Source organism: Tursiops truncatus, chromosome 15 (assembly GCF_011762595.2).
Source record: "Tursiops truncatus isolate mTurTru1 chromosome 15, mTurTru1.mat.Y, whole genome shotgun sequence".
Taxonomy (NCBI): domain Eukaryota; kingdom Metazoa; phylum Chordata; class Mammalia; order Artiodactyla; family Delphinidae; genus Tursiops; species Tursiops truncatus.
Window position 1 is genome coordinate 48444544 of NC_047048.1, and position 11167 is coordinate 48455710.

Genomic DNA, 11167 nt, shown 5'->3' on the forward strand with positions numbered 1-11167 from the left:
AGAGGGAAATGAAAGTTCCTTCAGAGAAAACGCCTGCTCTCCTCAGTGCCTAACGTTCTTCTCCGTCAGCCCCTCTCTCCCGCAACATCCATCACCATCTCGCACGTCTTCCCACCCAAATCCTGCCCTAGGGCTGTATGGTCAGGACACTCAGGTGGCTGTTCTCTTGTTCTCTGTACATCCCCTGCTCGACCAGTCCCTGCTTCGCTCACGTGACTATCCAGCCTCTTAATTATAGGGCTTAATTTGTCCCTGGTAACTGATGAGCCCACCTGACGTCACTTTCCCCTATACATGGTAGCCTCCTTCTCCCTCAAACAGCAAAGACTGCTGCCACGTCCTGCCCACTGTCTGCCACATGTGGTGGGGTGTTGCTCCAGGACCCTTTGTGTACGATCCCCCTGTCCAATAAAACTTGGATGTTTCTGTTGCTCTCTCCGGGCTCTTGCTTGGGTCTCGAGGCTGGGCAACTACAAGGCTTGCGGGCCTTCGGGGTGTAGCCCAACAAGGGGTGACCACAAGATGCTAGTGTTCTGCTTAGAGATGTTTCAACTGTATAAGGAATTCAGAATGTTGGCTTAAACTCAGACCGCATACACCTCTCCCTTTTTCTTCCCTTCCAACCCAAAGGCAAGATTAACCCCAGGAATTTCCAACAGGATATTAGCTCTCAGAGGCAGAAGACTGCAGTGTCAGGACTTTCTGGCAACCCTTGAACCAGGCTTTCACTTCTAACCATGCTATGATACCCTCTTCTATTTTCTTATTTATTTATTTAATTTATTTTTGGCTGCGTCGGGTCTTAGTCACGGCACTAAGGATCTTTGCTGAGGCATGCGGGATCTGTCATTGTGGCGCATGGGCTTCTCTCTAGTTGTGGTGCCCAGGCTCCAGGGCCTGTGGCCTCTGTAGTTGTGGCGCATGGGTTCCAGAGCGCGGGAGCTCTGTAGTTTGCGGCACTCGGGCTCTAGCTGAGACCCCCGAGCTCATTACTTGTAGCTCCTGCAGGCTTAATTGCCCCACAGCATGTGGGATCTTAGTTCCCTGACCAGGGATGGAACCCGAGTCCCCTGCATTGTAAGGTGCATTCTTTACCACTGAATCACCAGGGAAGTCCCTATTTTCATTTTTAAAAGTCAAAATGTATTAGATTTTTTTCTCGTCATTGGCTCTATTTTGATTTTAAGAAGTACACAAATATGTAATAACACACACATATGTATAACAAATATGTCATATTTTAAGACAGTCAAACCAATCACCAATAAAGAGACACAGGTGTGTCCATTTGGGACTAGACATCCCCCTGCCGGAAACTCCCACTTACCCCGGTTTCTGTGGAAGGCCTGGCATCAGTGAGAAAGATGCTTACACCCTGGTGGGGGGTTGAGGGGAAGTTTTGTGCTGATGTGCTGGACTTGGATCTTAGTGATTTCTCCAGTAACTTCAAGACAATTGTGCCTTCTATTTTTGGATTCATACTGGGAAGCCACTTAAATTAAAAGGCTATTCATTTCACTATATTTGTCTCCAGGCTGCTCAAACAGAAATGCAAATGACTTCCATTGAGTGAGTTTTCTGCCTCAAAGAGATTGAGACTGTAACACCAAAATCTGTGTGCTTCAGAGTCCCATGTGCATTAAGGGGGAGAAACACAAACCCCAACCCTTGATGCTCCTTGAATTTTTCTCCTGTGAATGCAAATTGATATTTTCGTAAATGAAGGCGTAGTTAGCTTCTATGGTCATTCACAGGTCCTTAGGGCAGTTGTCAAAAATGGGTCTGTTTACTGAAATGGACACAACTGGGAGAAACAAAGAAGAAATTCTTTTTTACCAGCTTCACTCAGGAGAGTGCAGAAATGACAGAGCCTGAATACTACAAACACTGCTTCTTTGTTGTTCCTTCCTTACACAACAGCAGGTAGCCTTGCATCAAAGATAGTTGTCAGCAACCTCAAGATTCCCAGCTCCCAGTTCCAAATCCTACAAAATGGAAACAGTAAGCTGTCCCAGTAGTTCAAACCATAGGTCCAGAAACGATTTGTGCTGACCTGATTAGCCTGACTTACAACGTGTAGCCAATGATTATCATATCAGAGGCTAAAGAGCAGCTGACTTAACCCATCGGGGCCAACTGTGAAGTTGTGGGTAAGGATGAACCAAATTGGGTCATTAAGGGTCCTTGAGAAAGGATTGATAGGGAGTGGTGACTGGAGAGCTGACCCCACCTGCTCACTACATGTCTACATGGCTTGGAAGGACCTTTCAAAAATAGGTTAACTGGTAGTTTGTCCAAGAAAAGAACTAGAAGCAGCTAGAATTTGCAATTCTTTTTCCTTAAAATACGTGTAGCATGTGGGACGTGGGATTGCCCTTCAGTAGCCCTTGTTTAAAAGTAATTTCAATATTGAACAGATGACCTTCCCTAGAAAAAAATAGGACTTTCCAACTCGTCTATAGTCTATAAAATAACAGCCTGCAAACTGCCATTTGTGGATCATTTTGAGGTCTGGCCAGCCCATCACCACTGGCAGATGAAACGTTAGGTTTCTCTAATGGCAGGGCTACCAGCGCCTCGGTGATGGAACGGATGTGTGTTATGATGGTTGTCGTGGCCTTTCTTATGGCTTATAGAGACCTGTCTGGAAGGATGTAATAAGCAGAACAAAATTTGAGACAACAAAAATGTCTCAATGTTTATGAAAGCCTAACCTATTTCCCAGGAAAAGAAGTCATTTAGAACAAATTGAAAAACACTTGATTTCATCTTCACTTTCATAGAAAAAAAATCCCCATCTGAGGACAATTCAACTCAGTCTTTGAAATTCACATCCATTTACAAATGATAGGAAGGAAGGAAGGAAAGGGGGAAAAGGGGAGGGAGAGAGGGATCAAAGGCTGGTACAGAGCCCAGAATGTGAAGAACATTTTACCATCTCAGTAACCTGACTCTCAAGTTTCAAACTCCACTCTTTTAGTTCTCATAAAATACAGCAAATACAAACCTGAGGCCTAATCTTCTATCAGGTAAAATCTCCTCTGAAAAGTCTATTGTTTTTTGGCCAGAGCCCCCAATAGTAAATTGGATCAAAATGAACAAGCAGTGTTTGATTCCATTATATTCCTTCTATCCCCTAAGAAAAGCAAAGCCATCAAATAGTGCAAGCAAACAGGTATCAGAATGTTCACAGCAGGTCTAGTCCTAACAGCCCAAAACTGGAAACAACCCAAATGTTCATCAGGAATAGAATGGATAAATAAATCGTGACATATCCACACAACGATAACAATGAGAATAAACGAATTACAACTACAGGCAACAATATGAGAAAATCTCACAAGGATAATGTTTAACAAAGGAAACCAGATGGAATGGAATAGTTATTATAATAGTTCAAAAACAGACAACTAATTTATGGTGATGAAAGCCAGATTAGTGGTTACCACTGAGGAAAGGGGACATGTGGGCACCCCTGGAGTGTTTGTTACATTCTAGTTCTTGATTTGAATGACAGATACACTTTGTAAAAATTCATCAAGCTACACAAGTATGGCTGGTGCCTTTTTCTGCATGTATATTTTACTTAAAAAAAGTTTACTTAAAAGTGCATATGATATGAGCAAATGTTGGGGGATGATGGAAATGTGTTATATTTCAACTGTGGTGGTGATTACAAGACTATACACATTCATTAAACTAACCAAACTGCACAGTTAAGATTGATGAATTTATTATATGGAAACTAGATTTAGTAAAACTGATTTTTAAAAAAAAAATTTAAAGTTTATGAAAAGTAATTCCACTTTCTAAACATCAAAAGAGCTTGAGAACAATTCAGAACAAAATTAGAGAAATGCAAATCAAAACTACAATGAGGTATCACCTCACACCAGTTAGAATGGGCATCATCAGAAAATCTACAAACAACAAATGCTGGAGAGGGTGTGGAGAAAAGGGAACCCTCTTGCACTGTTGGTGGGAACGTAAATTGATACAGCCACTATGGAGAACAGTATGGAGGTTCCTTAAGAAACTAAAAATAGAAGTACCATATGACCCAGCAATCCCACCACTGAGCATATACCCAGAGAAACCATAGGTCAAAAAGACACATGCACCCCAATGTTCCTTGCAGCACTATTTATGATAGCCAGGTCATGGAAGCAACCTAAATGCCCATCAACAGATGAATGGATAAAGAGGATGTGGTACATGTATACAATGGAATATTACTCAGCCATAAAAAGGAATGAAATTGGGTCATTTGTAGAGATGTGGATGCAACTAGAGACTGTCATACAGAGTGAAGTAAGTCAGAAAGAGAAAAACAAATGTTGTATATTAACACATATATGTGGAACCTAGAAAAATGGTACAGATGAACTGGTTTGCAGGGCAGAAACTGAGACACAGATGTAGAGAACAAACGTATGGACACCAAGGGGGGAAAGCGGTGGGGGATGGGGGTGGGGGTGTGATGAATTGGGCAATTGGGACTGACACGTATACACTGATGTGTATAAAAATGGATAACTAATAAGAACCTGCTATATAAAAAAATAAATAAAATTCAATTAAAAATATAAATAAAACAATTCTGTACCCTTGCAAATAGCAAAAGAATACATGCAACCATATATATATTTTAATATACTTGCCTTTTTGTAGCAAAGTCATACAACAAATATACTATACATTCAAGTCTTAAGTTATACTCTAAAGCTGTATTACTATAAATTAATGAAATAATAATTTTCTATAATTCTTTAGATAAATAATATACTATTGAGACAAGGGGAAAAAAAGCAACTTCATGCATTTATTCCCGAGCTTTATTTTGCAGGAGAAACAAATAAATCAATGGCTCAAATGCTTAAATGTGTATAAATTATTAGAATAAAGTCCTCAAAGGCAGTGATTCTGTTTATACATGAATCTTAGCATTAGGCAACTGAAAAACTGAGGCTAGGGATTCTTGTTGCAATTCTAATTCATAATCATCTAAATTTCTCCCAGGGTCACTAATGCACCTGTATCAGCACATTATTGTGACTGTGCCACAGTAACGCTGCCAAACAAACAAGCACAAAACCTTGTTTATTGCTCACACATCTGGATCAGCTCTGCTGATTGTCCAGGGCTGGCTCCTGTGCCTGGGGTCAGTCTAGCTACTGTCCGATATAAGTTGGCCTCAACTGGAATGACTGGGGCAACGTGATGTGGTTGTGATTCTCCAAGATGGTCCCCAGTGATGCTCGCCTACTGATGTCCATGCCCTTGTGCAGTCCCCTCCCACATGACGTAGAGCTGTCCTGTGTAACTAATAGGATATTCCAAAGCCAACACAGTTCTTCCAAGGCTTGGTCCCAAAAGACACTGTAGCTTCTGCCTTGCTCATTTGGATCACTCAGCTAAGTGGAAGCCAGATACCATGTGATGAAGATTATCATCTTCATTATCATAATCAGCCCAATGGAGAGATTCACATGGTGAGGAGCCAAAGCCTCAACATTCAGCACCAACTTGCCAGACACATGCAAGCACCATCTTGGAAGTGGACTGTCTAGCCCCAGACAAGCCTTCAGATGAACATAACCCCTGAGCTGGAACCCTGAGCAGAACCAACCAGCTAAGCCACTCCTGAATTCCTAAACCACAGAAACTCTGAAAGATAATAAATGCTTATTGTTTTATGATGCTAACTTTTGGGATAATTTGCTATGCAGTCATGGATCACTAACATACTTGACTCTGTACCACGTAGTTCTCATCATGCAATAGGCTACCCTGGGAACATTCTCATGACGACAGTAGAGATGCAAGAGAGCAAGTGAAAGAAGGCATGCAAGCACTTTTCAAATGTCCACTTGCATCCTGTCTCCAAAGATCCTGTTGGCCAAATTAAGTCAAATGGCTCAGGTCATCCACTGTGAGAAGGCACTGCAGAGTTACATGGCAAAGAGCCTTGTTGGTGGTTTTAAAATGTGTCCACAAAGTCTTTGACACTACCCCATTTGAAAGGTGGGGACTGGGATTCCCCTGGTGGCGCAGTGGTTAAGAATTGCCTGCCAATGCAGGGAACACGGGTTTGAGCCCTTGTCCGGGAAGATCCCACATGCTGAGGAGCAACTAAGCCTACGTGCCACAACTACTGAGCCCACGTGCCACAACTATTGAAGCCCACGTGTCTAGAGCTGCGCTCCACAACAAGAGAAGCCACCACAATGAGAAGCCCATGCACAGAAACGAAGAGTGGCCCCTGCTCTCTGCAACTAGAGAAAGCCTGAACACAGCAACAAAGACTCAATGCAGCCAAATATAAATAAATAAATAAATAAATTTATTAAAAATAAATAAATAAAAGGCAGGGACTGTTCTCCCTCCTGTGGGTTGGTCTTAGAGACTCACTTCTAATGAATAGAATGTTGTAGAAGCGACGGTGCCCAGGCTAGGTCATAAAAAGGATAGCTTCTGCCTGGCTCTCTCTCTCTCATTTGTGGATTTCTTCCTCTGGAGAAACCAGCCACTTGTCACAAGGACAGTCGAGAAGACCTGTAGTGGAGTCTACCTGGAGAGGAACTGAGGCCAAATACCAACAACCAGCACCAACTTGCCACCATGTTAGAAGTGGATCCTCCAGCCCCAGCACACATCTTAAGTGCAAATGAGATCCTAGGCTAAGCTACTCCTAAATATTCCTGACTCACAGAAACATGAGAGATAATACTTTTATTATTGCTGTAAATCACAAAAGTATGGGGTAATTTACCAATTCTCATAAAGAAAGATGAAGAATTGAAGCTTTCTTTAAAACCACAGGTTCAGGAATCTTAATTGCAAACAATATCCACTCTAGCTAGTTTAAGCAGAAAAGAAACATATGAAAGAGTATTGAAGAAACTCCAGAAGGGCCAGAGCATCAGGTCTAGAGGCTACAAAGTCAACAACAATGGCCAAAGCACAGGGTACCTCTGCTCCAGCCAGGACCCCATTCCTGCTGTAGCTAGGTAAAGATCCCTCAGCTTGCACCACTCAAGTTGGTAGCCAGATGCCAGAACCTCTACCATTAATATACTAGAAACCTGGATGCCTTCACGACTCCCTTCACCAAAAATGGAATCTGTGAAGTACCAGCTTCATCTTGCTGCTCTCTTCCAATCAGAAATCTTGCACAGGTACACATGATTGGTGGAGTCTATTGGCAAGGGAAGATGGGGAAAAATGAGTTGTGGGCCACCTTCTTGGGAAGGTGTTATCATAAAATTGAAAGTACCCCAGGAATAGGAAGGGTGTTCAATGGTACTGAGTAGTTAGGAAAATTGACAAATGCTCACTTCTTGTCCCCATACGAAATCATCTTTATATTACTAAAATATAGATAACTAGAGAAATTATTCACATGTCTTTCTATTTCCTGGAACCCAAAATGGTAAATGAATTTCACCTCCAGAGCCATTTCTAAATATTTGCTAGTGCCTGCTAGAGTTGTATGTTAAGATGAACTCCAGGCTCAGTTGAAAAGAGATCTGGGATAAAGTTGTGATGATGCCTTGGGTGCTTTGTATTTGTATTAAATAATAGGTACCTGCAAAAATAAATGTCCTCAGTTTCTGTATTCTCTCTCATTTCCTAAAAGGAGGGTCTGAAAACACTTCATGAACTTTTATAATTGTTTAGATTAAAACTGTTCCCTCTTTCAGTCACATTTCTGACATGGCATGCAAGCCATTCCATGTTCCCTTTATACCACTCCAGTACTTGGTAAAACCCAAATATATAAAACAGCACTTTTGGCTAAATATGGCCTCTTGTTCCATCTCCCTCTCATCTCCCCTACCTCCATGTCATTTCCTGAAGGATCCCTCAAGAACCCCCAACCAACTCTTTACCTCCCAGGACTTGCTCATTCATCCTCATTTTCTCTCTCCTTTCCCTGAAATTCAGCCAATGGTATAAGTATACTGTAGACAAACAGTTCCTACACTTTAGCCTTTCCGTTTCCCTGTTTGGATACTGTGATTTTTCCCCATGTGAGTCAACTTGGCATGATTTGCTTGGCATGATTTCAGTCACTTCTCACAGTCCAACTTTGGGACTGGCCATAAGTCTACATTCAGGAGACTTCCCTATCTAAAGACTGAACATCACACCCATTATGCAATAATTTCAATGGGGCAGATTCCTGCCTTTCCTCCACTCTCCTTAGCCACGTTAGTAAGCAGGACATTTGCTCAGGCCATAGAGCAGTGCTTCTCAGACTTCAATGTGCACACAAATCACCTGGACATCTGCTTAAATGAAGATTCTCTTTCAGTGGGTAGGGCCGAGACCCTCCATTCCCATGAAGCTCCCAGGTGATGGTGATGTGGATGCTCTGGTCTATGGACCACACTTTATCTAGCGATGTTCTAGAACACTGGTCCCACTACCCGGAACTGGTAGTGCTCTGTGGCCTGTTAGGAACTGGGCTGCACAGCAGGAAGTGAGTGGCGGGTGAGCGAGCGAAGCTTCATCTGTATTTACAGCCGCTGCCCATCACTCACATTACTGCCTGAGCTCCACCTCCTGTCAGATCAGCGGTGGCATCAAATTCTCATAGGAGTGCAAATCGTACTGTGAACTGGGTACGCAAGGGATCTAGGTTGCACGCCCTTATGAGAATCTAATACCTGATGATCTGAGGTGGAGCTGAGGCAGTGACGCTAGCAATGGGGAGTGACTGCAAATACAGATTATCACTAGCAGAGAGGTTTGTACAGAGACCATAATAAATCAATTGCTTGCAGACTCGTATTAAAACCCTATCAGTGAGTGGCAAGTGAAAACAAGCTCAGGGCTCCCACCGATTCTGCATTATGATGAGTTGTATAATTATTTCATTATATATTACGATGTAATAATAATGGAAATAAAGTGCACAATAAATGTAATGCACTTGAATCATCCTGAAAACATCCCCCGCCCCGGTCTGTGGAAAAACTGTCTTCCATGAAATCGGTCCCTGGTTCCATAAAGGTTGGGGACTACTATTCTAGAAGACCCAGTCTCACCCTCAATGGAAGCAACTTACTGCTTTCTCTAGAACTTTGTGCAGAGTTTCTTACCTCTCCTCTGGGTCACATTCCTTCACCATCCCTCCCCTAGACATGCCTTGTTCATTCCTGCCCCACCTCTGGTCACACTTATTTTACTCATACAATGAATCAATAATCACCTAACGCCTACCAGAAGCTAGACACCATGCTGGGCAGTAGGGCGAACAAAATTATCCCTGCTCACACGGAACTTAAGAGTCCAAAGAGAGAGACATTAACAAATAATTATTCAGTAATTAGTTGTAATTTTAAGAAGCGCTAGGAACAAAAATTACAGAAGGCTTTGAGAGCAACTAATGGAGAAAAATCTAACCAAGGCTCCTGGGCCCTTGGAGTTTTCACTTCGCATGATTTCCTCTGGTTTTATATAAACTCAGCCTTCTCCATAGTGAAGAAGGGGGTTTCCCCATGACCCTTTACCTTCCCCTTGAGCATGGCCACCAGTGTGCACCTGGCATGGCATGGCCACACTGACCTTTGGCAAGAAGATGCACATGGCACGGAGATTATGGTTGGCAGGTGAGTCCTGGGCTTCTATAGCTCCAAACTGATATTGGACGGCCTTGTGCCATTCTTGCCCCTTGGCTCCCCTTGGTAATGGCACTGGCTATCTGTAGAGGCAATCTGTTCCCTCCCAAATTCTAGTCAGCACTTCCCCTTCTCTCAAAATAACAGCAAATGTAGCACCCTGATTTCTTCCCTTGTGTGACCTCTTTTGCTGATCTACTACCAGAAGAAGAAAAGGCTTAGAGACTGCAGAGCCATTGTAACTTATATAAGATAAGGCCTTCCACAGCTTTCCCCTACAGTTCATTCCTGTATGGTGTCATATTCAAGGAAATAATAATCCATCAGCCAAAGTGTATCTACAATGCAAGTTGAATCTTTCCTGAAATCTCTTGAAAAAGGATTCCATTTGTCCATTTTAACTTTAAAGACAATGTGTGGTCCTGTTTCGTGGTATTTGTCCTTTTCAATATTTCACATCTATAGTAGCTTCCCCAATGTCTTCTCTCTCCTCCCTCTCTTAAAACTCTCCTGACTTTCCATCAAACCAGACCCATTGCACTTCCAGATCCTTCATTCCCAAACTTTTCCCTCCCTGGATTTCTTCTGCGAAAGTCGTGAGACAATTGCTTTCCTCTCTCTCCAGTGCTGATCATTTCAGCAGGACCATTGCTCTGCCCCGTGGCCTGATTAGATCCAGGATCTGGAGGCAGATCTAGAACTCTTCTACCGAGAACTCTCCCAACCAGGAGGAAGCGAGGGCAGGTGTGCATTCTCCCACATTGTCTCTGCGTGGTTTTGTTACTTACCGCCACATCATTAACCCAAGGAATTAATTTCTTTTATTTCAAGGAAAAGGAGCAGGATAGTTATCAAATTTCTAGTGCTTGCTGATTAAGAAAATGGCAAAGAGCTAATGTGAAATCAGTAAGCTTTTTATTCAACTGACTAGAATCTGCAGTCAATTAAAAAATGCATATACATAACTATATATTCTATACACAAATCTTTACGCATGCACACACACATACACACACACACACACACACACACACACATGCACATAGATTCGGATTCCCTGTAATAAATGCCAACCCTGCCCAAACTATGAATCTCTCCATGACCCCTTCACCACAATCCCTTGTCCACAGCCCACAGGGTGAACCCAAAGATTCCTGTCACTTAATTAACCTAGTGAATACTTATCACATATTACCAACATCTTAAAACTTCACCTTAACACATTACTTTTCATGGAATCTCCAGTGTTTGAAGTTATGAGCAGATAAGACTCATCTTGGTCCTTAAGTATGTCATAATTTTAGGATTTTTGGAGGGATAGAATCTAAACAAGTGTCTTTGACGTGTATATGCCTTTCTTGCTCCATGGAAAACCCCATAAATCTTCACACTGGGAGTCAACTCTGAGCCACCCCTTGTGGATGCTAACTGTACACAACATTAATGGAGCATGTGGATGACACTGGCTTCCTAACCTGCAGCTTTGTTTCATAATCTCCGGTTTACCAACTGGGACACTGATGGGGCATTTTACAGCGCAG